A 17,045-nucleotide genomic window follows, 5' to 3' on the forward strand; every position below is an offset into this window, starting at 1 on the left:
TGTGGCTGTTCCAGCAAGTGCACAATTAGCAGGATTCTCCCCGTTAGCTGGGACACCTGGCTGGAACCCTGAAAAAGGCTAAAAACAGACAAGGAGGATCCTGGTGCCTTGTCCCTCCTGCCTGGAGTGGGGTGATCTGGGCTGATTTTGATTCTGTCTTTAAAAATAAAAGGAAGCCTGAGGAAAGGGAGGAGGAGAGAGCTGCCTTTGAGAATTTGTTTTCCCATTCCCAGTGGCTGAGCCTGTCTACTCACTCACTCGGGCATGTAGTAGTTAATACAATTTTCTTGATAATAATAGTTTGGGGGCTCTGAAAAGCCAGCAGGTGGGAGCCAGATAAACCAGTTGGGAAGGTAAACATGGACAACTCCTCAGATGGCCCCAGCCATCTTTGGCAGGGCTGTGGCAGCCTTAGCTGTGGGGTTGGAGTCCCACCTCAGTCTGCTCTTGCGGCCAGAGAGCTCCCTTGAGTTAAGAGAGAACAACATTGTCATCAGACAAACCTCAACAGGTGTCTTTTTTTTTTACCACTGGTTATAATGGGACAAGGCCTCATGTGAATGCAGTGATTTTGGGGTCAAAGTGACTTGTACCATAGAACTTTTCTTTCCCAAAAGAGAGCTGCAGTGCTTTCCCTGTTCTAATACACTCGAAGATGCTCTACCTTTGTATATAGATGAGATGTTAATGGCAGAGACTTCATCGCAGCATGGTGAAGGTAATTATAGGCTTGCTTTTTATTGTTCTTATATAAAGCTACTGTGGATATTTCCCACCCCAGCTGTGGGTCCCAGCCTGCCTAGTCTTACCTTCCATTCTAGTGTGGATTTTAGATCCACAGACTCGGGGTTACGTGGCAGGGTATCACAGAATGGCTCCTTTCCCCTGTGCCATGGCCTCAGAGGCAGACCTGTGTCTGCAGATTTGGTCTGTGTGTGAAGCCAGGGGTATTCTCCAGTCTTCATAATCAATTTTCTAGAGCCAAGTCCCCAAAGCTAGATTCTTAGACTGTCAGATTTTTAAGGATACTTGAAACCTGAACTCAGTTTCACCCTAAATCTTGTGAGCAGCGTTTGCACTTCTGGTAAATCAGATCTATGTTATACCATCAGGAATCATTCAATAATGTTAATTATCCTGTGCAAACACCTTCCCTTTGCAGAACACAACCATCCTGAGTCTGCCACTCCTCTGGAAGAGCAGGGCTGTGGGTCAGAGCACTTTTGTTGGGCTCTGGGGGTTTCTGGCTGTGTGGCAGTGCTGGCTGAGCCTCGTGGGTGGGCTCAGACATGTGGGGACCTTCCCTCAATGCCAGGGGAACTGTGCTTCTGGAAATCCCAAACTTGCAGGGTCATTCCTCAAGTCCTTTCAGATGAGATTGCCAAGCAGGGAAATCAAGGGCAGAAAAAGGAGTGTGCAACAGCATTTCTTAGGCTGTGTGTTTTTCCTCCCCAGCAGTTCTTGACAAGTTCTGCAAAATTACTTCATAAAACCTTTCCCTGAGGTGAGAGTGTTCTTGCACCCTGCAGAAGCAGAAATCTCTGCAAGAGCTCAGCAGGCATTTCACACCTGATTGAGTACTTACAGAAACATTTAAACAATATGAAAAACCCACCAATCTTTAGGGTTTCATCCCATGTCCAGCAAAGATACCATCAGGGATCTTACCGCTGAACAATCCTTATGATTGCACAGTTAGATCTCCGTGATTCCTCGGCGAGATAACAAGAGATAATAGCACACATCCCATGAAGTAACTGCGGTAGCGTTATCAAACCTTGTCTCACCACCTTCCTGATGCTGGGTCACAAATCCTTCTGTTGGATGCCTGTAAAACTGGCATGTTGGAACCTGCGAGCTCTACGATGACAGTAGTGTTAGTATTACTCCTATTAACACCACGACTGCTACTAATATGTTAATGAGTCATATCGTTAATAGATTAAGAGTGAATGATGTGCCGAGGTAATGTGTGTGTGTTGCACCTTGATTTCAAGTGAAAGCCATTTGCAAATGTCACGCATGCCTTGCTGTGGGGATGTGTTTCCCTGCTTAGGAACTCCGGAGCTACAGAAACTTTTGGCATTGCTCCTGTTTTCCTAGAAGTTTTCCACGGAGTTGCTGTTTGCTAAATGGTGCTGCTCATTTTGCTCTTGTTTTCCTTAATGAAATAAGAAAGAACCTGATTCTATATTTTGTGAGGCCCAGATTTTCCCACTGGTTTTGAAGGGAACTAGGAAGACAAGAAAAAATACAGGGCCAGTCCTCAAATGTGCTCTTTGAGGTAGTAGGGAAGGGACAGCAAAGCATTCCTCTTTCTGACTCCTGCAGTCTCAGAGAAAATTCCCAGAGAAGCTCCTTTAGTACAACAATATCCATAGTCTACCTCGCATGGCCCAGACAATGCTTGTGCAGCACGTGGACGGTGATATTCCATCAGGACCATATTTGATTGATATTTGCAGGTTTGAAATTTGATGCTGTGATTTGATTTTTGGTGGAACTGTGTTCCCTTCCAGGGGAAATTCTTGTGTAAGAAGGAAAGGAGGGGGGTGGGGGAAGAAAAAAAGAAAAGAGCGAGAATGATAGAGGTTGTGATAGTATTACGTTACCGATTGGATAAACTGACAAAACAGCCCACTGTGACTTGGGGAGCTTGATTTTGTACATTTTGGCAACTTCTTAAAGCAGAAAATGAGAGCAGCACTGTCAACAGGGCTTTTGATATTTCTGGGTGTTTATACTAGAGATGAAAGTGCATTCTGAATGAGGGGGAAGGCAGCAGGCCAGATCCTGACTCTGGCGACAAGAGGTGATAAACTCTGCAGATCTGCCCCCTGTAACAGCGGGTAGGAAATGGTTCTCCTGTTGCACAAAATGTTGGGAGATTGCAAGTTTTTTCCATTCCATTTCCATCCAGGCACGGGATCTGTGAAGGGTTTGTTTTTCCTGGTCACTGCAATAAACCACTGGACAGCCAAGTCACTCTCTTGGCGCTCGGGAGATCCAGCGTCACGTTCCTGCTCCTTCTGGTTCTCTGTTCTGCAGCACTGGGCTCGCTGTTACCAGCAAATACTTTATGACTTACAGCCAGTATGAAGTGACTCCCACAGGAGAGCAACATCCAAGAATGGCCTCTTGCCTGGGGGTTAAGATGTCCCTCTTGGATTTAGAAGGTCCAAGTTTAACCCCCTGATCCATATCAGGCCTTCAGAAGTGCATCTTCTGACTGCTGAAACTGTTGGCTGCTCTGGCCAGGTTTGATTATGTGTGTTTTGACCAGAAGATTCCTCCTGGACCAGAGAAACCTTTTCCCAGTGAAAGTTTTGCTGAAGCTGATGTTGAAAAAGCAGAAAAAAACACGTTGAGGGGTGACAACGACCTATCAGAACCAATTCTCTGAGCAAATAAGGGTTCAGACATATGTTTGCCAGCGACTTGGGGTGATCTCTGTGCCGCTGTGTCCTTTAGCTAAGATTTAATGGAAAGAGCTATAAACTGTGGTTCTGATTAGCCAGCGAGAAAGGTATCTGTCAGGCGAGTTCTGCCACCCTTACTCATGTGCAGTGTTTCATTTCCCAGGTTGTCTCACCATTTTGCTGGACCGTCCCTGCGAGGCTCTGCCCGGCTCCTCTCCGCCTCCAGCACTGCTATTAAGGGAAGGAGGGACTTGAGAATTCCCGCAGTCTTTGGTAAGCTACAACTTCCTTCCTTGCTCACAGCTAATGAGAAAGGCTTCACCTCTTCTCCAAACCTTCTGGCCTGTTTGTTTATAGAGGCCAGTATCCAGACAGGATGGGTAATGCTTCAAACCAGACTTGGGCCCGGGATTTAGGCTGGTCCAGCTCAGCTGCACAGTGGAGTTTTTGTTGGGAGGAGGCATCTTAGTGTCCTGCTTGGGACATAATATCTCACCTCTGGTCTGCCCTGCAGGGTAAGATGATTCTCAACAGGAGTGAGGCTGGTGGAACCAGGCTTATAAAAATATCTGAGCAAGGGAAGAAAATAACTGCTGTTTTCCAAGAAGATGCATTTTTCTATTTTAATTTTTTAAGGCTGTGATAAAATTAATGTTGCCTGTGATGTAAAGCTGAAGGGTTGACCAGAACTTCCTTTGTGGTCAAGCTCTTTTTTTATTGATTGATTTTGAGTCCTCTAAATTTGTCGGGCTCACAAGTGCAGTGGTGGCTTCAGTTATAAGAGAATGTTTGTGTCTTTAAGGAAAAATACAGTGACCCCTCCTCCCCCTTGCCCTTCTCAACCTTGCAAAGAAACCAACACTTGACCAGAATATTTTTTCTCCTTCGGTGGAAAATGTTGATTAAATATTCAGAAAAAAATAGCAATTAAAACCCCCAGCCTCATAAATCCCAAGAATCTTTAATGGAAAACTGCTGAATATGGAATAGTTGCATAATTTTACCTGAGAATGCACATTGTCACTTTTTTTGGTAGAAGCTCAGAACTCTAAGAGAAATGTCTTGGAAAAAATCACTTTTCTGTTGATAAAAAGAGAACTTTTTTCCAGCATTTCTGTGCAAGTTGTTCTGCTGTTGTGCTGGTTGAGCAAAGCCATGGCCACTGAGAGACACATGAAGGACTTTCCATACTCATTTTTAATTCCTGAGCTAGAAATTGTTTCAGTTCAGCTTTTTGGTCATTCTCCACACCAGATCAGGCATCAGGGTTTGGGCTGGGATCATGTGAGTGGTCAAGTCCGGTCTTGTCACACTGCACTGCTGCTGCTCTCAACCCCTCAGGGTCTGGCAGCAAGAGCTCTCTGCATTTTTGGGGCACATCTTTGCTTAGCTGGTTTTACTGGGGTTAGAATTCCTGCTCTTATTAATCCCCACTGGCACACTCTGCTTTCCTGCTGACTCGGGTTTGTTCTGCAGGCAGTGTGCCAGTGTTGTGTGTGGAGGTACAAACCATGGAGTGGCCAGCTGGGATGGCCAGGCCAGCTTATGGGAAGTCAGTGACAAGAACAGCAGAGCTCAGCTGAACTCTGTGTAGTGAGGTCACAAAGGACTCAGTCCTGGAATAATTACAGAACTGCTCACCTTCCTTCAAAATCCATGCCTGCTTGGGCAGCTGGCTTTTGAATGTAGAAATGTGTGGAATCTGGGTACATGAAGGGAATTCAGGGAAGAGGAAAACAAGCAATATGAACATGGAAGAGCTTCACAAATCCCTGTAAACCCTGCAGTGTTTCTGTCGTTCCCTGAGCAGGCTGGCTGCTCCTCTAGTGCATTCAGGGGTCCTTGGGGTCTTCTCTCCCATCTGACTGGGTCTTGCTTCTGGGTGACTGAGAAGAGATGGATCCTGGCAATCTGCAAGACTAGGAAGAGAAAAGGCGGAGCCATGTTTTGATATCAGTTGAGATTATTGACACTGTTTAGGATGTGGACTTCTCTGGTTTGTTTTCCCTGAAGGAAAAGAGATACAGAGAAATTACAGGACTCCTGTGTGTGATTGCACTGTCAGTCAGCAGCAGAATCAGCCATGTAGGTTGCCTGTGGGGGTGTTTCTTCATGTTGGCTCAGTGTGGCTGTTGTTGAAGTCAGTTTTTCCAGTGATCTCTGTAATGGGAGCTGAGGTTGGCCATTCCTCATCCACATCCCAGTTGGCGAGGGGCCCTTACGATGGCCAGGAGTACAGCTCCAGAGTAAACCAGATGCTCACAAGGTACACAAGGTAGTTTCCAGTGGCACTATGGAAAACAGAAGGGAATGAGATTTCTTTCCACAGACCTTTGTTTCAAAGGGTATTTTGGGGTGTCAGTTCACTTTTCCTTGGGTCTCTTACCAGCAGGTGGGAACCTTTTCAAGTTGTCCTTTTTCTGAGAAGGGCTGAATCGTCCGCCCTAAAGCATCCCTTAATGCAATTAAAACCAGCAGTACTGCTTCTCCAACACTGGGGCCTCCAATACTGGGAGGGGAAGCGGTGGCTCTTCTTTGAAGTCCCACCTACGTGAACATCAGTGGCAGGACTTCAAAGGGAAGCTGCTATTTCCTGTTGGAGCTCAGCCCTGGTGCTCAGCACTGCTAACAAAGCAGTCGGACTGGTTGCAAAGGCACTGATCCAGCAGAGAACTTAAGCACATGCTTAAGTCCCTCAGGACTCAACCACATGGTCTGCTGGGTTGGGACTCACCTCCACTGGAGACTGGACTGATGGACAGGGTTGTGTCTCCCAGGTCGGATTTTGAAGGGGAAGAGCCAGGTTAAAAAGCCTTTCACAAATGGCTTGATGGGTTCTGCAAAGCTGGGCTCATCATTCATGACCTTGGGGCGCCTGTGCAGCAGCAGGAGGTGGAAATTCCGCAGGCCATGCTATGGAATTTAGCAAACAACTGGAGATGGACTACAGGCCACAGTACCTGTGCTTGTAAATCAGGGATTCAGAGCCAGCCTAAATCAGCACTGTTGAGTTCACCTCAGAGGATCTGGCCCAACAAATAGAGTTGTAAAGGTGGGAGTCTATTTGCAAACAAGTGAGAAATGCTACAGGCACAATCATTCAGCCCCACCTTTTGCTGAGTAATGTTTTCCTTCAGTGTTAGTTCCTCTGCTGTCTCGGGAGCTACTTGCAGACTAACGGGTGGCACAGCGGGGATGTAATTTTCTGACAAGCATTATTTAGGTAATTCATGCAATTTGCACCAACTTATTCTCTGTGTTTGCCCTCAGGCTACAGAGAGACCTTGTGGTCGTGATCTGCAGCTGATGCACAGGTACCACACTGCTCTAGCCCTGTTTTCAGCATCATCTCATCCCCTCTTCAGCAGCGTAAGAGCTGCTCCCTCAACACAACCTACACAGAGCCTCATGGTAGCCTCATGTATAGCAGTTAAAAGATGTCTGGGAGATGTTCCATGCTTGCAATTGGAAAGCCTCCTCTTCTTTGTAGAACAGATGTAGTGGACTGAACACAGCAGGGTGTGGGAACAGGTCACGAAACCTGAGAAACCCCAGTAGTTTCCAGGTCCTGCTCCCTGAAGTTCTCCCGTTCCTCGGGTAGCAGAGCCTGCCAAACCCCATTGCAGGCTGCAGCTTTCCTCCACCTCGCTCTTCTCCCTATAGGGGAACTCACTGCCTGGTTGCTAATCCCCCATCCCAAGTGAGTGAATTGAGAGCAGTGCATTTCCCAGAGGTTATCATCCGAGACAAACTAGAAACATCTTCACTGGGATTAAGAAAATACCAGTGAAACCACGAGGACACTTTTTTGTCACCACTAGACATCTGCCCATTCATCCATGTTCCCAGACCATATTCCTGACGTATCTCCCACGTGGACGTGCCCTGTGCAGTGAGTGCTGACTGAAGCACTAACCCAGAGCTGTGCTGACCTGTGTGCAAGAAAACTGCCCCAGGTGTCTCGGGTGGCCTTGAGAAGTTCCCTTGCTCTCTCCTTCCTTTGGTGTCCCACCTGTAAATTAGGCTAATAACTGCTCACCCATGTGGCTGCTGGCCAGCAAGTCCTTCAGGTGAGGGGTTTATCTCACTGCATGTTGTACAGGTACTGGGTTTGCTCTGGAGCAAACCTGCAAAATGTAGAAATAACATTAATAACCAATTGAGACAAGATGGATTTTTTGAAGGGTTTCTTCCAAAGGCTCTTTGGATTCAAAGAAGGTACATTTTGTTAATCTTCTTCATTTGTGTGGTTTCTACCCACGGGTTGGTACTAAAAGGGTTTTATCCGATTCAGGGTGTACATGCAAATATTTCTATTTGAATAATACTGGAGAATAAATTTAGAAATGTTTGAAGAGAGTATGAATACCTCAATCTGCTAGGTGGAAAAATTACTACTTCTTGTGGGTAACCCAACCTGTTTAAGTTGCTAAAAACATACCTGACTTTAAAAAAAAAAAAAAGAAGAGAGAAGAAGGAATAGCTGAAGAGAGCTTTTTTTAAAAAAAACAACTCTCTTCAGATTTTGACTTCAATATTTCAGTATGCAACAGTATTTTCATAACTGCAGCTTTTTTGGGCAGAGGTGGGAGAAATTAGAATATATTAAAGAACTCTGGAAACCACTTTCTATTTGTAAAACATGTTGTGTGTGTATCATAACACCTACAGGACTTGTAGCTCTGCCAGGCTGTGCATCCACTGCCAGAATTTTCCTCGCTAAATGACATTATACTACTTTGTGGGTATTGAAAACAAATATTTTGAGGGGAGGGACCATTCTCATCCATAAAACCTTCGTGGTGCTTGCAATATTCAGTCATAGAGTTTTATTTGAAGGCTGCTGCATTTTTCAGCTGCTTGCCATAAGCCAAAGGATAGGTTTGAGGAATGCTTGCGTGCTCTCCAGCTGTTCTTTGGTGTGTATTTTTTGCAATCTAGCAGCCCCTAGGGGCTCTGGAGGAGATGAGGGCCTCAGGATGCCGGGCACCGTATGGACGTGGAGCAGAGGACAGCACTGGAGATGAAAAGTGGGGTGGTTGTGCTCAGAAGTGCAGCCCCAGAGGGGTTTTCTCGCACGAGGTGGTGTGAGGCTGCCTGGCTGGGTGGATGGAGCAAGGCAGGCAGCACTGGCATGAGGTGTGTCAGGTGAGGCCATGGGGCACTGCAGCTGCTGGCACAGTGTGTGCTGTGTGGCACTGGGAACTGGGGAGGTGGGAGAGCTGCACTGCTGCCTGGCAGGCTCTGCTGGAGATGTTGTACAAAGGCTGCAGCATCTGGGAGATGCTGGGATCTGCTGATAGCTGTGACCAGCTGAGGTTCCCAGTTAGCCCAGTTAACCACACGCCCGTGGGCTTTGAGGGTGGCACAGAGGTGAGATGAACCCTGACACATCCCACTGTCTACCAGAGGAGCAAGGCAGTAGGAAACCGGGTTGGAGGCTGCTGAGGTCTCGGTTCAGCTGCAGGAACAGCCTCCTCTGGGCTCCAGAAGCAAAGCTGCCTTAGGACTGCTCTGCCTTACACCAGGGTTATGCCCCAGCCACAGCCTGGAGCATTCCTGTGCCAGAGCCCAAGAGGAGCATGGAGTGTTGCCCAATGCCCTTCCGTGCCCTGGTGTCATCAGCACATTGCATTTGCCAAGCACAAAAGTGGAGACATTTGCTGACATTTTATATTATGTTTCAGTGGCACTCCTGGTTTTGTTTGGCATGAAAGCCGTGACTAAAATGCGAGCTAATTAGTAGTTAGTTATTAATATCTTCTTGCTTTTTAATCATAATAGACAGCTGCGATCAGTTTTCACAGGTATAAAGAACCAGTGTCCTGCTAAAAACTGTAACGTGCTTTAATCCACAGCTGAGCAGTTTTCTGTGACTGGATAGACCTGTTGGTTTTTAGAATTTGTTATTAGAGATGGATGATTAAAATAGAAAGGAAATGGAAAGATGTTTTGGAGCCAGTTAGGAAAAAATCTTCAGGAATGGACTTTTCCTTTTTTTTTCTTTTTTCCCCCCTCTCCTTCTAGAAATGATATTATCTGGGATGGATGGTGTTGCTCCAGAGGCTTCAGGGCACATTAAAGGGTAATAAGAAGGGCATGGGGTGAGAAAAAGGTTCCTGCTGGGTTAAAGAGAGACACTTGATAGCTCATCTGGGAGCAGAGAGTCAGGTTTAATAATGTCCTTGCTAAACGCAGTTAATAATTGAGGTCAGGCCCTGGGTGAGGGCAATGAGGGGATAGTGTCCCATGTGTGGAGTGATGGGGTAAGGACAAGCTGTTCAGAGCACACAGCAGAGCTGGGCTGGGTCCCTTGGGGCCCTGATGGCAGCAGGTAGTTCACCAAGTACTGTTTTTTGTGTGTATGTGTGTGTCTTTTTTTGCAAATGCCTGATAATTGCATTGCTTGCAGGACAGGGGGGCAGCAGGACAGCAGGTGTGCTGGTGAGCACAGCCAAAATGCCAGCTGATCAGCTGGGGGAGAGCTGGGGGAGACAACAGGCTTACCTTGCTCCATCTTGCTGATGTGGTAACATATAGCTGGAATTAGGAACCACAGGGCTATAAATGTTTCCATCAGAAGGATCGGGTTTAGGTGTCTGAGGGTCATTCTGCATGTTGAGCATCAGAGTCCCTTCCAAAACCCAGTGCAGCCAGAGTGCTCTGCTGAAGGCAGGGTTATCTTTTCCTTGTTGTACAGATGAGAAATCAAAGTATCAAATACCCAGAGCCTTGGCTGCAGTTGTACAGGGAGTCAGAGTCAGGTTCTCACTCTGAGCACTGGTGCTGGACCCTTCCCTTGGGGGCATTTGTGCTCACAGGGTCTGTGTTGCCTCTGACTCCGGCATATTCTCACAGCAACACTGGGAGAAGAGTTTGGACCTTCCACAAGAGGTAAAATAAGCGATGATCCCACTCAAGACACCATTTTTTGGATTGCAAACTAAACTGAATTATTGAGAAGAGAGTAAATATTACTTTCTCATTACATCTAGTTGACGTCAGTCTAAGAACCTCAAAGCACCTGGGTATCAAGGAGATGGTGAGGAAAAGCCTTTCTCTGAAAAACACCAACTTATTTAATGTTCTGCTGGCTTTCCAGGGCCTCTACTTCTTGTCCTGGATCCTGCCATAGGGTGGGGGTGGAAAATGCCCGAGGATTTTGACGGGGCCACGGGCTGCGTGCTGCAAGGCTGGTGCTTTCTCTGCAACAGGATTTGAGCTGCAGCTTTTTGGGATGAGGCACGTGTCATTCCTGGCACAGCAACCCATCACAGCTTCTTCCACCTCATGGCAAAGTTGGAGGGAGGATGGGAAAAAAACTGCTCTCTGATTACAACTCATCTATGTGCTTTGGCAGAGAGACACAGGGTAATTGTGGGCCAGAATTTTGCCATTAAGTGGTAAATCCTTGCAAACTGCAGTTCTGCAGACTTTAGGCGAGGGAAAAGCATGTTCCCTGGGTTTGCTGTGGAGGGATCAGCTCCAGACACTTGCCCAGTTTCTGTTGCAGCCTGGCTCCCCCCTTGCACTTGATCAGCCAGCATTTTATTGCCCTTCCCATTACATAGGAGGGGAAAACTACCTCTGCCTACTTAAAAGGGCTGGGAAAAGCCCTCTTCCTAGTCAATACATTGCCCAGCACAGCATCCAGGCGTTGCCTAGCACAGGCACAGGGGCCTGTGACCTGCAGGGACTGCTGTGCCAGCAATTAATAATAAATCACAAATATCATACAAGTTCTCTGACAGACCCTTCCTTCCTTCCACAGGCTTGTACTCCAGGCATGGGGTAAGAAAAACAAAAAAAGGAAAGGAACAGCTTACTAAATGGCCAGATTGCATTAGTTTGGCAGTCTTTTCTCAAAAAAGGCCTGGTAGCACATGAAAAATTAATCAGTATGTGAAGGACTGGAACATAAGCACAAGATCTAGTAGACTGATGAAGGACTGAAAATACTGCATGAATAAGTCATTCATAGCTTATCATCCCAGGAATCATTTCCTCAGTGATAACAACTTTTTAGAAAGCATTAAACTGAACATGGCACGGACTTAGAATTTCTGATAAATCCGGGTGACATTTTGGCTGCGTGTGAGGTTGAGTGGCAGAGGGGGGATGGCAGGAAACCAGCCTTTTCTGTGGGCTCTTTGTGCAGGGACACGTGCTGGGCAAGTCCCCGGGAGCAGCAGGGCCCAAAGGGGCATCTCTTAAGGGATGCAGCTTTGTACAGTTCCTCTCACACCTAAATGCTGCACTCGTCCTGTGTCAGCAAAATACTTGACATAGCTCGTGCTGGCTGGACCTTCCCTGTCCCTGCTTCTATTCCATGGGTCCAATTCCAAAAAATAGTATGTGGTCTGCAGAAAAATATTATACTATGAGGCACAAGTTAGTCTTAATTGCTGCGTTTCCTCACTTTTTAGGTTTGGCTTTGTCGCTGCCATAATGTTCTTTTAATGTTGTTATTGTTTCTTACATACATTGAGTGTTTTGCAAATGATGGATGGCCGAGTCCCTCTGATGTTTGGTTGCAACAGCTCAGTTACATATGGTGCTAAAACGCTGGCCAGAGGAGGTGATCAGGAGTCTGTGTGTGCAGCTAAGATGGATTTGGGGCTTCTGATCCTCTGGTATCCCTCAGAGGTATTACTGGCCCAGACTCTGCTGCTGTACCCCTGCCACGACTTCGGCATTACTCCACTGTTCCCAGGGGAGAATCCATCCCTGCCAGTGGCGGCGGGTGCTCCCAAAATCACAGAGTGCCAATTGTCCTGGCTGTGCGATTCATTTGCCACATGTTTAAAAATGAATGTAGCTATGTGAATAAGAGGAAAAGTTCAGGCAGAGGAATAATTTATAATTCCCAATAATATTGCTTCTAGCTACTGCTCTATAGTGCCAGTTCCTGCCCAATGTGGTTTGAGCAGCTAACAGCTATAAAAGTTTGTTGACCTGAGAGGCTTAGTATCAACCATAGGTACAGTCAAAGTCAATATGGAGGCTGAAAATCCAGTGCTAATAGAAAAATAGAAGTCAATATTTAGGATGTGAGTCAGGAACTTAAAATAGGAAAGTGAAACAGATGAGGGCTGTAGCTCCAAGAGTGCTGGAGGTGAAATGTTTAGATCCAAGGACCACTGCTGATTACTATCTTCCCCTCTAACAAGGTTGCTCATTCTGCTTCAGAGCTTCATTTCCAGTGGCCAGGCCACCTCCCTGACCTATATTCCTCAGGCTGCCATTACGTCAGAGCTGCCTATTTGGGGCTATGAGTGAAATCCTCTGTCTTCTGGGTGAAATCCACAGGTAATTATATGTGGGGCAAATATGGGCTGGGGCACGGAGAGGCCAGGAGAAGAGTTTGGCTTCGCTCTGTTTGTGCTGGAAAATCCCCTCTCTAAGGCTGCACTGTTGAGTCTTGGAGGGGAGGGGGCACAGGGGAACTCCCCCCCTGCGAGGCGGGAGCTGCCGGGAACAGGGATTTCACAGTGTGGCTCTTCCAGCCGAGCATCAGGCGGAAAAGTAACCAGCCCTAAGTGGGGGTTTTCACGCTGCAGAGGGGCACGAGGCACTGAGAGCTCCTACCCACAAATGAAAGTGATGTGGCCTTATTTCCACGCTGAGGGCCGGGGAGCAGTGCCCGAGCACGCTGGCGATGAATTTATTTGCCCTTCCGTGAGGAGGTTTGTTAATTTATACATCCTTTCCACAGTTTGGCTGCAGCGGACCAGATCTCCTACAGATGTGAATCTCTCCAGCCCCATTAAAGTCAGTAGAGCCTCGTTATTCCAGCACCCACATCTCCTGGTATTTAAAGAAATTGCCACCTGCCAGGTTCTCCCATTGCTCTTCCTTTTCATGGAGAGACTTAGTAGCTGAGAAGGTGTTTGGGATTCACAGTGACATTATTTTGCCACTGTAAGAGGAGCCCATCACATCCCCCTCTGACACACGCGATGACATTCCTTTGTTTTGGCTTTGATGTCATAACATTGTTTTCCCAGACTTGCCCTGATCTTGTTGTGACAAGGTCAAGTCCCATTCAATTCAAGAGGAAAGTATTAATACGAGGGTGAAAAACCCTGGTATTAATTAAGCTCCGAGCAGTAACTTCAGGCTGATGCTGCTTCTCTGTTTCTTGCACATAACAGCCAACACAACTGGTTCATGCTGCAATCCCAGCTTTGGCTGGAAAAAAAGGTATGTACCCTAATGAATGACTGCTGGACAGCAAGGAACCAGATTCCAGTTCTGAACTGTGCTCCAAAGCAACACCAGCAGCAGCAGGGGGATAAGCCTGACGAACCATGTCACAGCACCACAGGCTTGACTCTGGCAAAATCTGCCATTGCAACTATTTTTTTGTGAAAAGTAACGTTTGAGCTTTTAATTTTTAATTCCAAATGCCCCAAACCTCAAATATTTAAGCTGAAACTGATTGTAATAGAGTTCCTGTTGTGAACCACACCAGTTTTTAAGTTAGTGTAATTGCAGATTGTCTGTAATTCGTGAGCATTATTGTAATATCAATAATGTGTGTTACTTTTTCTGACCAAGTGCTCAGGCAATATGGCACGTCAGCACATCCTCAGATATATACATTGGGTTCTGCAATGGCTGGTAGCTCTTTAACTTCGTATTTCAGGAGTAGAAACTGAGGCACAGTGCAAGGAATTATTTGCCCACGGTTCTGAATGCAACCTGTAGTAGGCTCAGTACCTAACTGGGATGTTTCCCTGACATAGAATTCCAGCCACCTCGGGATTCCCTTTGCTGCAGCCTTACTGTTGCTAAGGAAGAAACAAACTGATTTCTGGTCATCTCACCTGGGGGACCAGTGTTAAAATGGATAGGGCACCTTTCAGCCAAACTTCTTCAGCTGGAGAGTTCTCACAGATAAGGCATCCATACAGACACATATCTATATGTAAAGGTTTATGTAGAGGGTTCTCTTAAGGCTGGCAGAAATTCAGGGTTTCTGATTCTCCAGAAATCTAAAGAAACTATTTTTCCTTTCCTTTTTTTAACTTCAGGTAAAGCAGCAGCTCTTGGATGTGGCAGCTGCTCAGTTTGCCTTCTGCAGCAATTTCACCGAGCTGGGCTTTGGAGCCTTTCTGCCTCTGAGGGAGAAGTTCCTGTACTCCTGATCCCCCCACTGCCCTTTTAGCTCCTGGTTCCATCCCTGCACAGCAGTGGGACAGCCTTTCACTGGTGTTGCCACTGGTGTTTTTGTGGCTGCACCCTGGGCTGGGTGATGGGATCTCCCTGCTGATCCCAGTGTTCCTTGGACCTACAGGGAGCTTCCACTGCTTCCCTGCTGGGGCAGAGGGCAGAGGGTGCCCATTTCAGGGTCACACACATCATCTGCTGCTTCCAGGTATTCCAGCAACACAGCCAGGGCTCTTTCCAAATCCTTGCTTTGCCTTTGATGGGGCAAAAGTGAATCAGATGCAGGATATTTCAGATTAAACTTTGCTGAGGTTCCTTGACCCATTGTGTCTGACGGAACTTGGTTTCCACAGAGAGCCTTTCAACAGGGAGCAGTTTGCATCACCAAACCTCTGGGGTAGTCCCAGGATTTTGGAACAGACAAGCCACGAGTTATAAACAAAACCACAAACAAGGTTTTGTTTGCAGACCATTGTACAAAGCACTGGGTGTGTGTCAAAGGCTCCAAAGATTTTGTTTTAAATGTAGTTGGGTTTTGGAAAACATTCTTGTTACAACATATAGATTTCCTATCATCTGGACACAAGTTCAGCAGTGCAGATTTCAGAGGGACGGAATGTCCTAAATTGACCTAAAATTGTTCTACTCTGCATAAACATGTCATGATTTTTAAAGAACTTAGGCTCTTTCATGGACAGAAACTTGGAATGTCTCCCCTCAGACAGTACAAAGATTTCCATTGTGAGCTCTGATGAGTCAGGAAATATTGGATCTTAAACTTATCACTCTTGCAAGACTGAATGTTGCATGTTTTGTTGCTCAGAAGGTTGTAATTTTGAGGAGGTGTTACCCATTCGGGAACAAAACTTGAATCACTGTCACCTGAGTTTGTGTCTAAAGAGCTGTCTCCAAGGAGGTCCCAAGGAGGAATATTGACATCTATTTCCTTACTCTGTTTGCCAAAAAGAGGATGAAAAATATCTTGACAAGTGGGCACGAAGAACTTCGCAGGGCTGGTCAAAAAATGAGTTGTGAGACAAAACAACAACCGCTTTATTGAACCCATGACTGTTCAGAGTAGAAGAAACATTATTCCCTGACATCCCAATGCAAAAAGCCTGACCATGAATAAAGAGAGGAAAAAAAGTTAGAAAGCAAAATAAAATATGTCTTCCTGAGGAGCTGTTTGACACACAAAACAATAGTATAAGTGAGAGGACAAGAGCTCTCCTACCCTTACAAATCCCCTGGGAGAAGCTGGAGCAAACAAACCCCAGACTCCCGAGCTAACCTGCTGCAGGTACATTTGACCCCCTTGCCCAAGCTGTATTTCATTAGTACATCTCAAGGAGGATGGGCTGTTAAATGATTCAAGCTGGATAAGATTTGCTGCAATGGAAAATTTGTGTGCCTCTGTGCCTCTCTAGGTGAAAAACCCTTTACGAAAATAGGTTAGCAAACCATCATTGCAAACTGGGCTGCTCACCTAAGAGGAGAAAATGCAGGGGGACTTGAAACTGCATTTTAATTTATCACACTTCTGAATAATTTATTGCACATCTCACCATATATTGAAATTAAAACCTGAAGTATGACATACAGTAAATAATTCAGACTGGCTCTTTCATCGAGTGTGAGCTGGGTTATTGATACTTCATTTTAGTGAGATAGACATCCATGTCAGCTGCTCTTGGGCATCTATCCGTGGGCTAATTCTGCTTGTGTTGGTACCAGTGAAAAATTTAGGGCTACAAAGGTGATCAGAGGGTTTGGGGCTTCTCTCCAGGCTGAGAGAGTTGGGGTTGTTCAGCCTGTTGCAGCCTTTCAACACTTAAAGAAAGATGGGGACAGACTTTTTAACAGGGCCCATTATGATAAGGAAAGGGGTAACGGTTTTAAACTGAAAGAGGGTAGATTTAGATTAGAAATAAGGAAGAAATTCTTTTTATGGGGTGTGAAACATTGGCATAGGTTACCCAGAGAGGTGGTGGGTGCCCCATCCCTGCACACATACAGGATCATGTTAGACAGGGCTCTGAGCAACCTGATCCAGTTGAAAATGTCCCTTCTCATTGTGGGGGGATTGTACCAGATGGCCCTTAAGGGTCCCTTCCAACCCAAATTATTCTGTGATTCTGTGAAATCCTCCTTTAGGCATGAACTCCCTGTGCTTAGCTCTCCTTCAGTTCTCCTAATAAAATTGACTGCAAGGAAAGCTTCCTGAAGCCTGAGAGGCAGGGGAAATGAGCTCATCCGAGGGTGTAGCCTCACAAATCCTTTAGGAGCAGCCACACGACCTTGAGGAGAAGGCTGCAGGTATCGATCGAACCCTGCTCACCTCCGGGACGTATCCAAGCCTGTGTGTGCAGGGCACAGCGGGAGCCAGGGCAGGAGTGGGGTGTTGTTTGCAGGTCCACGCCCGTGGTGCTCTCCCACTGCAAACACAAATGCGTG

The 17,045-nt window shown here is 46.4% G+C and overlaps 1 protein-coding gene across 8 annotated transcripts in view; it reads left to right on the top strand.

Annotated features, from left to right (window-relative positions):
• BMP2 (bone morphogenetic protein 2) overlaps positions 1–17,045 on the top strand; it is a 220,327-nt gene that overhangs the window by 183,091 nt on the left and 20,191 nt on the right. For all 8 annotated transcript variants that reach the window (XM_039389840.1, XM_027738643.2, XM_027738646.2 and 5 more), the window contains one exon: positions 3,583–3,692. The gene's annotated coding sequence lies outside the window, so the exon portion shown is untranslated. The remainder of the gene's footprint in view (positions 1–3,582; positions 3,693–17,045) is intronic.

Source organism: Pipra filicauda, unplaced genomic scaffold (genome assembly GCF_003945595.2).
Source record: "Pipra filicauda isolate LSUMZ 115617 unplaced genomic scaffold, ASM394559v2 scaffold77_size3566232_pilon, whole genome shotgun sequence".
Taxonomy (NCBI): Eukaryota; Metazoa; Chordata; class Aves; order Passeriformes; family Pipridae; genus Pipra; species Pipra filicauda.